We start from the raw sequence: 12,533 nt of genomic DNA, 5'->3' as shown, positions 1-12,533 counted from the left end.
CCCCCCTCATGTTACCCCTAAACTTATGTCCCTTAATTCTCAAGTCATGTCCTCTTTTGTGAATCTTCCCTACTCTCAGTGGGAAAAGCTTATCCACGTCAACTCTGTCTATCCCTTTCATCGTATTAAAGACCTCTATCAAGTCCCCCTTAACCTTCTGCGCTCCAAAGAATAAAGACCTAACTTGTTCAAACTTTCCCTGTAACTTAGTTGCTGAAATCCAGGCAACATTCTAGTAAATCTCCTCTGTACTCTCTCTATTTTGTTGACATCCTTCCTATAATTAGGCAACCAAAATTGTACACCATATTCCAGAATTGGCCTCAACAATGCCTTGTAAAATTTTAACATTACATCCCAACTTCTATACTCAATGCTCTGATTATAAAGGTCAGCATATCAAAAGCTTTCTTTACCACCTTATCTACATGAGATTCCACCTTCAGAGAACTGTGCACAGTTATTCCCAGATCCCTCATTTCAACTGCATTCTTCAATTCCCTACCATTTACCATGTACGTCCTATTTTGATTTGTCCTGCCAAGATGTAGCACCTCACACTTATAACCATATAACGATTACAGCACGGAAACAGGCCATCTCGGCCCTACAAGTCCGTGCCGAACAACTTTGTTCCCTTAGTCCCACCTGCCTGCACTCATACCATAACCCTCCATTCCCTTCTCATCCATATGCCTATCCAATTTATGTTTAAATGATACCAACGAACCAGCCGCCACCACTTCCACTGGAAGCTCATTCCACACCGCTGCCACTCTCTGAGTAAAGATGTCCCCCCTCATGTTACCCCTAAACCTATGTCCCTTAATTCTGAAGTCATGTCCTCTTGTTTGAATCTTCCCTATTCTCAAAGGGAAAAGCTTGATCACATCAACTCTGTCTATCCCTCTCATCATTTTAAAGACTTCTATCAAGTCCCCCCTTAACCTTCTGCGCTCCAGAGAATAAAGACCTAACTTATTCAACCTATCTCTGTAACTTAATTGTTGAAACCCAGGCAACATTCTAGTAAATCTCCTCTGTACTCTCTCTATTTTGTTGACATCCTTCCTATAATTGGGCGACCAAAAGTGTACACCATACTCCAGATTTGGTCTCACCAATGCCTCGTACAATTTTAACATTACATCCCAGCTTCTATACTCAATGCTCTGATTTATAAAGGCTAGCATACCAAAAGCTTTCTTTACCACCCTATCTATATGAGATTCCACCTTCAAGGAACTGTGCACGGTTATTCCCAGATCCCTCTGTTCAACTGTATTCTTCAATTCCCTACCATTTATCATGTACGTCCTATTTTGATTTGTCCTGCCATGGTGTAACACCACACATTTATCAGCATTAAACTCCATCTGCCATCTTTCAGACCATTTTTCCAAATGGCCTAAATCACTCTGTAGACTTTGGAAATCCTCTTCATTATCCACAACACCCTCCATCTTGGTATCATCTGCATACTTACTAATCCAATTTACCACCCCTTCATCCAGATCATTGATGTACATGACAAACAACAAAGGACCCAACACAGATCCCTGAGGCACCCCGCTAGTCACCTGCCTCCAACCCGACAAACAACCATCCACCATTACCCTCTGGCTTCTCCCATTCAGCCACTGCTGAATCCATCTTGCTATTCCTGCATTTATACCCAACCGTTTAACCTTCTTAACCAACCTTCCATGAGGAACCTTGTCAAAGGCCTTACTAAAGTCCATATAGACAACATCCACTGCTTTACCCTCATCAATTTCCCTAGTAACCTCTTCAAAAAATTCAAGAAGATTAGTCAAACATGACCTTCCAGGCACAAATCCATGTTGACTGTTCCTAATCAGACCCTGTTTATCCAGATGCTTATATATATTATCTCTAAGTATCTTTTCCATTAATTTGCCCACCACTGAAGTCAAACTAACATGTCTATAATTGCTAGGTTTACTCTTAGAACCCTTTTTAAACAATGGAACAACATGCGCAGTACGCCAATCCTCGGGGACTATTCCCGTTTCTAATGACATTTGAAATATTTCTGTAATAGCCCCGGCTATTTCTACACAAACTTCCCTCAATGTCCTAGGGAATATCCTGTCAGGACCTGGAGACGTATCCACGTTTATATTTTTCAAAAGTGTCAGTACTTCTTTTACTTTGAAACTCATAGTATCCATAACTACTCTACTCGTTTCCCTTACCTCACATAATTCAATATCCTTCTCCTTGGTGAATACCGAAGAAAATAAATTGTTCAATATCTCCCCCATCTCTTTTGGCTCTGCAGATAGCTGCCCACTCTGTTTCTCCAATGGACCAATTTTACCCCTCGTTATCCTTTTGCGATTAATATAGCTGTAGAAACCCTTTGGATTTACTTTCACCTTACTCGCCAAAGCAACCTCATATCTTCTTTTAGCTTTTCTAATTTATTTCTTAAGATTCATTTTACATTCCTTACATTCCTTATACTCCTTTACATTCCTTATACTCCACAAGCACCTCATTTACTTCATGCTGCCTATAATTATTGTAGATAATTACCAGCATTAAACTCCATCTGCCATCTTTCAGCCCACTCTTCCAACTGGCATAAAGCTCTCCGTAGACTTTGAAAATCTACTTCATTATCCACAACACCACATATCTTAGTATCATCTGCATACTTACTAATCCAATTTACCGCACCATCATCCAGATCATTGATGTACATGACAAACAACAGTGGACCCAACACAGGTCCCTGTGACACCTCACTAGTCACTGGCCTCCAACCCGACAAACAACCATCCACCATTACTCTCTGGCATCTCCCATTCAGCCACTGTTGTATCCATCTTGTTACTCCACCATTAATACCCAACAATTGAACCATCTTAACCAACCTTCCATGAGGAACCTTGTCAAAGGCCTTACTGGAGTCCATATATACAACATCCACTGCTTTACCCTCATTAATTTCCCGTAACCTCTTCAAAAAATTCAAGAAAATTAGTCAAACATGACCTTCCAGGCACAAATCCATGTTGACTGTTCCTAATCAGACCCTGTTTATCCAGATGCTTATATATATTATCTCTAAGTATCCTTTCCATTAATTTGCCCACCACTGACGTCAAACTAACAGGTCTATAATTGCTAGGTTTACTCTTAGAACCCTTTTTAAACAATGGAACAACATGCGCAGTACGCCAATCCTCCGGCACTATTCCCGTTTCTAATTACATTTGAAACATTTCTGTCATAGCCCCTGCTATTTCTACACTAACTTCGCTCAATGTCCTAGGGAATATCCTGTCCGGACCTGGAGACTTATCCACATTTATATTTTTCAAAAGTGTCAGTGCTTCCTCTTCTTTGAATCTCATAGTTTCCATAGCTACTCTACTTGTTTCCCTTACCTCACATAATTCAATATCCTTCTCCTTGGTGAATACCGAAGGTAAGAGATTGTTCAATATCTCCCCCATCTCTTTTGGCTCTGCAGATAACTGTCCTCTCTGACTCTCTAATGGACCAATTTTATCCCTCGTTATCCTTTTGATATTAATATAGCTGTAGAAACCCTTTGGATTTACTTTCACCTTACTAGCCAAAGCAACCTCATATCTTCTTTTAGCTTTTATAATTTATTTCTTAAGATTCTTTTTACATTCTTTATATTCCTCAAGCACCTCATTTACTGCATGCTGCCTATAATTATTGTAGATCTCGCTCTCTTTTTCCGAAACAAGTGTCCAATTTCCCCTGAAAACCATGGCTCTTTCCAATTTTTACTATTTCCTTTCAACCGAACAGGGATATAAAGAGTCTGTACTTAAAATGTCACCTTTAAATGTCCTCCATTTCTCTTCCACATCTTTCCTATAAAACAAAATGTCCCAATTCACTCCTTTTAAATCCTTTCGCATCTCCTCAAAGTTAGCCTTTCTCCAATCAAAAATCTCAACCCCAGGTCCAGTTCTGACCCTCTACATAATTATATTAAAACTAATGGTATTGTGATCACTGGACCCGAACTGTTCCCCAACGCATAACTCTGCCACCTGACCTGTCTCATTTCCTAACAAGAGGTCCAGCACCGCCCCTTCTCTAGTAGGTACCTCTATGTATTGCAGCAAAAAACTATCATGCACACATTTTACAAACTCCAAACCATCCAGCCCATTTACAGAATGTGTTTCCCAGTCTATGTGTGTAAAATTGAAATATCCCACAATCACTACCTTGTGCTTACTACTAATATCTGCGATCTCCTTACATATTTGCTCTTCCAATTCGCGCTCCCCACTTAGCGGTCTACAATACACCCCTATAAGTGTTGCTACCCCTTTCCCATTTCTCAGATCCACCCAAATAGCTTCCCTAGACGAGCCCTCTAATCTATGCTGCCAAAGCACTGCTGTAATATCTTCCCTGACAAGCAATGCAACACCTCCACCTCTTGCCCCTCCAATTCTATCACACCTGATGCAACGAATCCTGGAATAGTTAGTTTCGAATCACAGCCCTCCTGCAACCATGTTTCACTGATCGCCACAACATCATACTTCCAGATGTCAATCCAGGCTCTAGGTCCATCCACCTTTCTTACAATGCTCCTAGCATTAAAATACACACATTTAAGAAACCCACCCCCTCTTATTCTCTGTTTATTGTCTTTTCCTTCTTTCTCCCCTACATTTTGGGTCAGAGTGCTACCCTTCTCTGCCTCCTGCCCCACACACTGACTGCTAGCTTTCCCTATTTGAGTCCCTCCCCCCAACCGTTCTAGTTTAAAGACTCCCCAATCTCCCCGCCATGATATTGGTCCCCCTCGAGTTCAAGTGCAACCTGTCCTTTCTGTACAGGTCACACCTTCCCAAAAAGAGGTCCCAATGATCCAGAAACTTGAATCCATACCCACTGCACCAGTCCCTCAGCCACGCATTTATCCTCCACCTTGCTCCATTCCTACTCTCACTGTCGCGTGGCACAGGCAGTAATGCTGAGATTGTTACCTTTGCGGTCCTTCTCCTTAACTCCCTAACTCCCTAAATTCTCCTTTCAGGACCTCTTCTCTTTTTCTACCTATGTCGTTGGTACCTATATGTACCACGACCTCAGGCTCATCTCCCTCCTATTTCAGCATATCTTGGACACGTTTCGACACATCCCTGACCCTGGCACCAGGGAGGCAAACTACCATCCGGGTCTCCTGACTGCGTCCACAGAAACGCCTATCCGACCCCCTGACTATAGATTCCCCTATTATTATTGTCCTCCTCTTCTTTTCCTTACCCTTCTGAGCAACAGGGCCGGTCTTTGTGCCGGAGGCCCAGCCGCTGTCGCTACCCCCAGGTAGGCTGTCTCCCCCAACCGTACTCAAACATGCGTACTTATGTTCAAGGTGTACAGCCACCGGGGTACTCACCAGTCCCTGCCACTGCCCATTGCCCTTCCTAACTGTGACCCAGTTGTCTGCCTCCCGTGGTCTTGGAGTGACCACCTCCCTATAACTCCTCTCTATGACCTCCTCGCTCTCCCTGACCAGACAGAGATCATCGAGTTGCTGCTCCAGGTTCCTAACACGGCACCTGAGGAGCCCCATCTCGACGCACCTGGCGCAGATGTGGACGTCTGGAGGGCACTCAGACTCCATGACCTCCCACATCTGACATCCAGAACAGTAAACTGTCCTGGCCCTCATCCCCCCCCCCCCTTATCCTGGATACAATACAAAGCCTTACCCGGGATACAAGCCAATCAGCTTCTTCCTCTAGTCCGTTCGACCAATCAGCGGCGTCCTCAAGCCCACTTAATTTGAAGTGTGATCTGCGAATGGAACGTTGCAGATTTTGGCAGTCCTCCCTCTGTAACGGCTCCTGGGCCTCTGTTGAAACAAGCCCCGCGATGGGTTTTTACACTCACCGATCGGACGTCGCTCCTCCCTCTGTAACGGCTCCTGGGCCTCTGTTGAAACAAGCCCCCGATGGGTTTTTACACTCACCGCTCGGGCGTCGCTCCTCCCTCTGTAACGGCTCCAGGGCCTCTGTTGAAACAAGCCCAGCGATGGGTTTTTACACTCTCCGCTCGGACGTCGCTCCTCCCTCACCAACGGCTCCTGGGCATATAAATGTCACATCCTGACCAAGAATGCTCTGATGTTTACTCGATGAGTATTCATTTTAAGCTACAATGAGCCTATATTTGAGTTAGATGGTGCCTTTGCAAATGAGGGCTATTACCTTTAACCTAAAATAACCGTTTAAGTGTTGCATTGTTTGAGTATCTGTAGTTTGTGTGTGTGTCTGTGTATACCTGTCAAACGTGTATCTGTGGATGTGTGGATGTAAGTGTATATGTATGCGTGGATGGATGTATGTGTGAATGGATGGATGTGTGGATGTATGTGTGATTGTGTGTGTGCATGTATGTGTGTGGATGTATGTGTGTGCATGGAGGTGTACATGTATGTCTGCGTGCGGATGGATGTGTGGATGTGTGTGTGTGTGCGGATATACGTGTGCATGTATGTGTGTGTGTGCATGCATGGAAGTGTGCGTACGGATGGATGTGTGTGTGGATGGGTGGGTGGACTGTCGCACTGTCATTAACCAGCACGCCATTAGCATAAGTAATTCACTGATTGTTTAAATAATTTGACCAAATAATCAGTGAAACAATATACATAAAAATAAAACTTTATATAATCATTTATTTCCCCAATTGATTTGTTTACATTACATCTGATCTTCATCTGAATATTCTTCATCAGATTCCAAGTCATTTGATAAGTTTTCATGTCCATTGATAAGTCAGTTCAAGTTCAAGTGGAGGGTCGGGCAGAGGCTACAAAAAAAACATATCATAGTCATTGTCTGCATGGACTTCAATTCATAAAATGTCAACCTCTTCTTAATGTTAATGAGAATAACACTGTTACTACCATAGATAAATTACTTCGTTCACATACACCAATTCATTTCTATATAAACATCAGTCATTTCTGACCATTTCTCAGTCCAATGGAAGCCTATGAAGTGCAATTAATATTCCTCCGTTTTTTTCATGAGGTTGGAGCCTGGAAACGGTCCCTACGGGCGGCACTATGTACAGCCTAAAAAAGACTGGTTGTGCGGCCTTCGTGCTTTCACCAGCATCCAGGTATCATGCCCTGTTGGTGGGTGCGTAGGGGTGCTGCCGCCGGAGCTGCGAGGTCTTGCCCGATGTTGTCGCCTTCATGAGCCCGACGGCTATGCTATCTTCGTCGAGCTCCTTGACCTGTTTAGACAGGTTGCTCCCAAACAGCAGGATTGGTGGTTGTGTATTGCTAGTTTTACACAACCCTGCAAATTTGGGGGTCAAGGCAGGTCGGATTGCGTTTTTTCTTAGGCAGTTGAATTCAAACTGCGTGTTGCAGAGAAGTGCCAATGCATCTTGTGTCTCTGACATCTCTGTGCCGTCCACAAACCGAGCAAACGTCGTTATTCCCGAAGCCAACAGCTTGAGTATTTTCTGCATCTTAACCTCTTGGGGTCGGGTGCCTGCACCGATGTACCCCCAGATAGAACTGTTCACTGCAGGAACATTAAGTGAGATACAGTTCTCTGGTGCCAGATATTTGGCAGTTATTTCATTTAGCACTTGTTCCTGCAGCTGGTTGAATGAAAGGTAGTCGATACTCGCTGCCAGCTGTGGCTGTAATGGCTGTCCCGTTTGCGCTGGCTGTCCCGTTTGCGAACTTCGAGTCACCCCGAGCAGCTTTTGTGGATCCTGCGCCCCCAGCACACTCATGGTATCTTCAGCCAAACCCCAGTCTTTGTGGCCAGCCCAGAAGTGACCCCTAATGCTCCCCTCTGTCGAGGGAGATGCATTATGCAGCCCTCGATAAAGTGCTGCCATGTGTGTCCCTTGCCTCCCATGGTGACAAGACTCCATATCGCGGAGCATGTCGCGTCGGAGCATTTGCTCCATCAACCGCTCCATGCAGGACATGCGATTACCATCGCTGCCCGCCGGGGGTGAGTCTTCGTGGCCCGACTCGTCCGAGTCAACGGGCCTGACCGACTTTTGTTTGGCCTTCCCCCCAGTCCGCGGTGTTGATTCGGTCTGTGCAGGGGCCATGTCGGTGACTGCTGATCGCATTGATAGCAATCCAGGTGCAATCGGCAGCTGCTGACATCCCATACTTCCACGGTCTCCCGCAGTCAGTCTGGATGCGGCCCGTTTGGACTTCGTTTTCGAATTGTCCATTGTTCCTTTCGTGTAACCCAGAAAAGAGCACAAAAACGACCTCAGATTAAGGAACTTACCTGTAGGTCCCGTTTTAAACGTTAACGCTGCGGGGGGACGCTTCTCCCCGCCAGTCGCTGCGCAATGCGTTAGACTATATGACGCGCATCCGTGCTGGCGGGGTCTTCACGTAGTCACTCACGTGACTCCGAAGTAAAACAACAGATAATCAGAGAGGAGGAGCAGCGGAAGAGGTTGTTGTAATACTGTCAGCGGAGAGAGGAGGAGAACTTCACATGTGATCGGGGGTTCCGCAACAATTCACCGAGTATGTCCAGTGAGCACAGGTGCAGCAGTGTGGGTCGACACTCTCGATCGTTTTGTGAATGAAAGATGAATTATCGCTCAGCACATACCGCCGTGATCAAAATCTTTGCGCTACGGACACATTTACTAACCTATTTCCGCGGAATATAAATTCTGACAGCAGTTTGTGAACATCCCGTCAAAATTATGCACAGGTCAGTCGGACAGGAATTCGTAGCCGGCAGGATTCGAACCTGCGCATGGAAACATCTATGGATTTCTAGTCCATCACCTTAACCACTCGGCCACGACTACTGTGTTCCAAATTCCTGCGCTCGAAGAAGGTAATTCATCAGAAATAATCGGTGAGTCCTGGTCCAAACTGGGTCAGCGCTGATTGCAGTGTCACGGCAGTAGTACTGATCCTGAACCAAAGCCTGAAAGCGCCAGGCAGATTCGTTGAAAATCAAAACATAGGGGGGAGGGTGGGGGGTGGGGAGGTCACAATCAGGGGGGAACTCACTTTCTTGGTGGCAGCGCGGGTGCTTCAATATCGGGAGCCTCGATCGCCTCGACGTAGCAGTGTGATTTTAAGCCGCGAGGGGATGAAAGGCCCCACGAATCGGCCGACAACCCCTTAGAAATCGTCTGATACCCGCTTGAATCGATCAAACGCACCAATGTGCTAAATAACACTTAAACAAATAAAACTGAAGCAAATGAAGGCAAACAGAAGAACCAACCTTGGCGGGGGCAGAGAAAGAGAGCGAGAGAGCGAGAGAGAGAGAGAGAGAGAGAGAGAGAGAGAGAGAGAGAGAGAGAGAGAGAGAGAGAGAGAGAGATAGAGAGAGAGAGAGAGAGAGATAGAGAGAGAGAGAGATAGAGAGTAGCTCTCTCTCTAGGCTCTCTCTCTCTCTCTCTCTCTCTCTCTCTCTCTCTCTCTTCTCTCTCTCTCTCAGATCTAGTCTCTGCTCTCTCTCTCTCTCTATTCTTTATTCGCTATGTTGATCTGCTTGGGGAAAATAATACTACATAACGTGAGTGACCGTGAATGAGTGACTTACCTGCAAGCAAGCCGTTTGACCAGAGCCCTGACAAGTTTAAATCCGATACCCGTCTAAATCTCTTCCAACCACCAATACATCCAATTAGTTCAAATGGTAACTGTACCCGCATCAGACAGCTTTAAGACATTATTCGTGAATACCTTCACTAATACTTGAAGGCCACAACACAATTGGTGACACATCGTGTTAATACGATGATAATAGAGACATTTAACAATCGCTTAACAGTGACATCCCCACTGTCTCGCGGAAAGCGGAGATTTTAATAGATTGTTTTTCACCGAACTTCAAAATTCGGATTACAAAACCTGGAGGGGGATTGTCCTCCTCCTCTCTAAACATGGGAGGGACATGTTGTCGTCCCCTCCCCCCCCCCCCCAATCTCCATCCCCTCCCAAGCAACGGGTGGGTGTAAGCTAAGTAGTGGGGGCAGGACACTAATTGGGAAATACAAGGATGGAGTTAAAGGGGAAGAGAGTATAGGAACATTTAATAAAGACACCAGTATTAATGGCAGAAAGCTCACGAAGGGATAGGAGACTATGGCCAACTGAAATATGAGTCGATGTGAAAGGTGAAGTGAGTAATGGATTAAAATTATTATATATGAATGCGCAAAGTATAAGATGTAAAGTGGATGAGTTTGAGGCTCGGGTAGAGATTGGTAGCTATGACTTTGTGGGGATTACTGATACACGGCTGCATCGATTTATGAAGGGGAAATCCTGCTTGACTAATCTTCTGGAATTTCTGAGGATGTGTCAAGTAAAATGGATGAATGAGAGCCAGTGGATGCACTGTATCTGGACTTTCTGTAAACCTTTGATGAGGCACCACATGAGATTAGTGGGCAAAATTTGAGCATATGGTAGTGCGGGTAGGGTATTGACATGGATAGAGAATTGTGTGGCAGACAGGAAACAAAGAGTAGGAATAAACGGATCCCTGTCAGAATTGCCGGCAGTGGCGAGTGGAGTGCCACAAGGCTCGGAGCTGGTACCGCAACTATTTACAATATATATTAATGATTTAGATGATGGGATTAAAAGGAACACTAGTACATTTGCAGTTTACACAAAGATGGCTGGCAGTTTGATTTGCGAAGAGGATGCTATGAGGTTGCAGGGTGACTTGGACATGTTGAGTGAGTGGGCAGATGCGTGGCTGATGAAGTATAATGCAGATACATGTGAGGTTATCCACTTTGGCGACAAGAATAAGCAGGCAGATTATTATCACAAAGGTGTCAGATTATTATCGCACTGGTGTTAGCCTGACATCGGTGGTGGAGAACATGCTGGAATCAATTATACTAGATGAAATAGCCGCACATTTAGATAGCAGTAACAGGATCGGTCCAGGTCAGCATGGATTTACGAAGGGAAAACCATGCTTGACTAACCTTCTGGATTGTTTTTGAGGATGAAACTAAGAACATGGGCAAGGGATGGGTAGTGGATGTAGTGTATCTGAACTGTCATAAATCATTTGATAAGGTCCCACATAGGAGATTAGTGGGCAAAATATTACAACACATGATATTGGGGGTAGGGTATTGACATGGATAAAACATTGGTTGGCAGACAGGATGCAAAGAGTAGGGATTAACGGGTCCTTTTCAGAATGGCAGGGAGTGACTAGTGGGGTGCTGGGACCGCAGCTATTTATAATATATATTAATGATTTAGATGAAGGGATTAAAAGTAAAATTAGGACATTTGTAGGTGACACAAAGTTGGGTGAAAGTGTAAACTGTCAGGAGAATGCTAGGGGGATGCAGGGTGACTTGGCCAGGTTGGGTGCGTGGGCAAATGTCTGGCAGATGCAGTTTAATGTGGATACATGTGAGGTTATCCACTTTGGTTTGGTGGTAAATACAGGAAGGCAAGGCAAGGCAAGGCAAATTTATTTGTATAGCACCATTCGTGCAAACTGCAATTCAAGGTGCTTTACAGGAAAGAAAAAATAAAATAGTCAATAATTAAAAATTGCAAAATAAGCAATACGACAAATGTATGAATAATAAAACAACGTCAATGAAACAATAAATCGATTTTAAAAAGCACATAAAAGGGTTTAAATTAGACGGTTAAGATTACCTGCATGTCGGGTTATGGAAAAGCTATAGTAAACAACAGTGTTTTTAGGCCTGATTTAAATGCGCTTACAGTTTGTGCACACCTTAGGTGTTCAGGGAGCTTGTTCCACAGGTGTGGAGCATAAAAACCGAATGCTGCTTCAGCCTTTTTAGTTCTGACCCTGGGAACACAGAGTAAACCTGGCCCTGAAGACCTGAGGAGTCTAGGCGCCTCATATACAACAAGTAGGTCAGAGATGTATTTTGGACCAAGACCATTCAATGCCTTGTAGGTCAGTAACAGAATTTTAAAATCTATCCTCTTACACACAGGGAGCCAGTGCAAAGATGTAAGGACAGGTGTAATGTGGTCCATTTTCTTGGTGTTGGTCAAGACTCTGGCAGCGGCATTTTGGATAAGCTGCAGTTGTTTAATTGATTTTTTATTGAGACCTGTAAAGGCAGATTATTATCTGAATGGTGTCAAGTTGGAAAAAGGAGAAGGACAACGAGATCTGGGAGTCCATTTTCATCAGTCACTGAAATTAAGCATGCAGGTGCAACACGCATTGAAGTACACGTTGTCCTTCATAACAAGAGGAGTTGAGTATAGGAGCAAAGAGGTCCTTCTGCAGTTGTACGTGGCACGAGTGAGCCCACACCTGGGGTGATGTGGGCAAATTTGGTCTCAATGTGTTCAATGTGTTCAATGTTAATGTGTTCAATTTCATGTCTATCCTAACCCCAATACCATGTGCTCAAAAATTGCATAATAATGTCTTGTGTGGGACCTTTTCAATTTTTTTCGAAAATCCGGATACACCACATCCATTGGCTCTCCCTTATTGTAA

General features: G+C 44.5%; 1 non-coding gene across 1 annotated transcript; it reads right to left on the bottom strand.

The window, feature by feature from the left end:
• Positions 1–8,771: 8,771 nt before the first annotated feature.
• trnas-aga lies at positions 8,772–8,853 on the bottom strand. Its single transcript has one exon. It is a non-coding gene; the product is annotated as a tRNA-Ser (tRNA).
• Between the last annotated feature and the right edge of the window lie 3,680 nt (positions 8,854–12,533).

Source organism: Amblyraja radiata, chromosome 37, assembly GCF_010909765.2.
Source record: "Amblyraja radiata isolate CabotCenter1 chromosome 37, sAmbRad1.1.pri, whole genome shotgun sequence".
Classification (NCBI taxonomy): Eukaryota; Metazoa; Chordata; class Chondrichthyes; order Rajiformes; family Rajidae; genus Amblyraja; species Amblyraja radiata.
The sequence above is the reverse complement of the archived record's forward strand: the minus strand, read 5'-3'. Positions and strand labels throughout refer to the sequence as shown.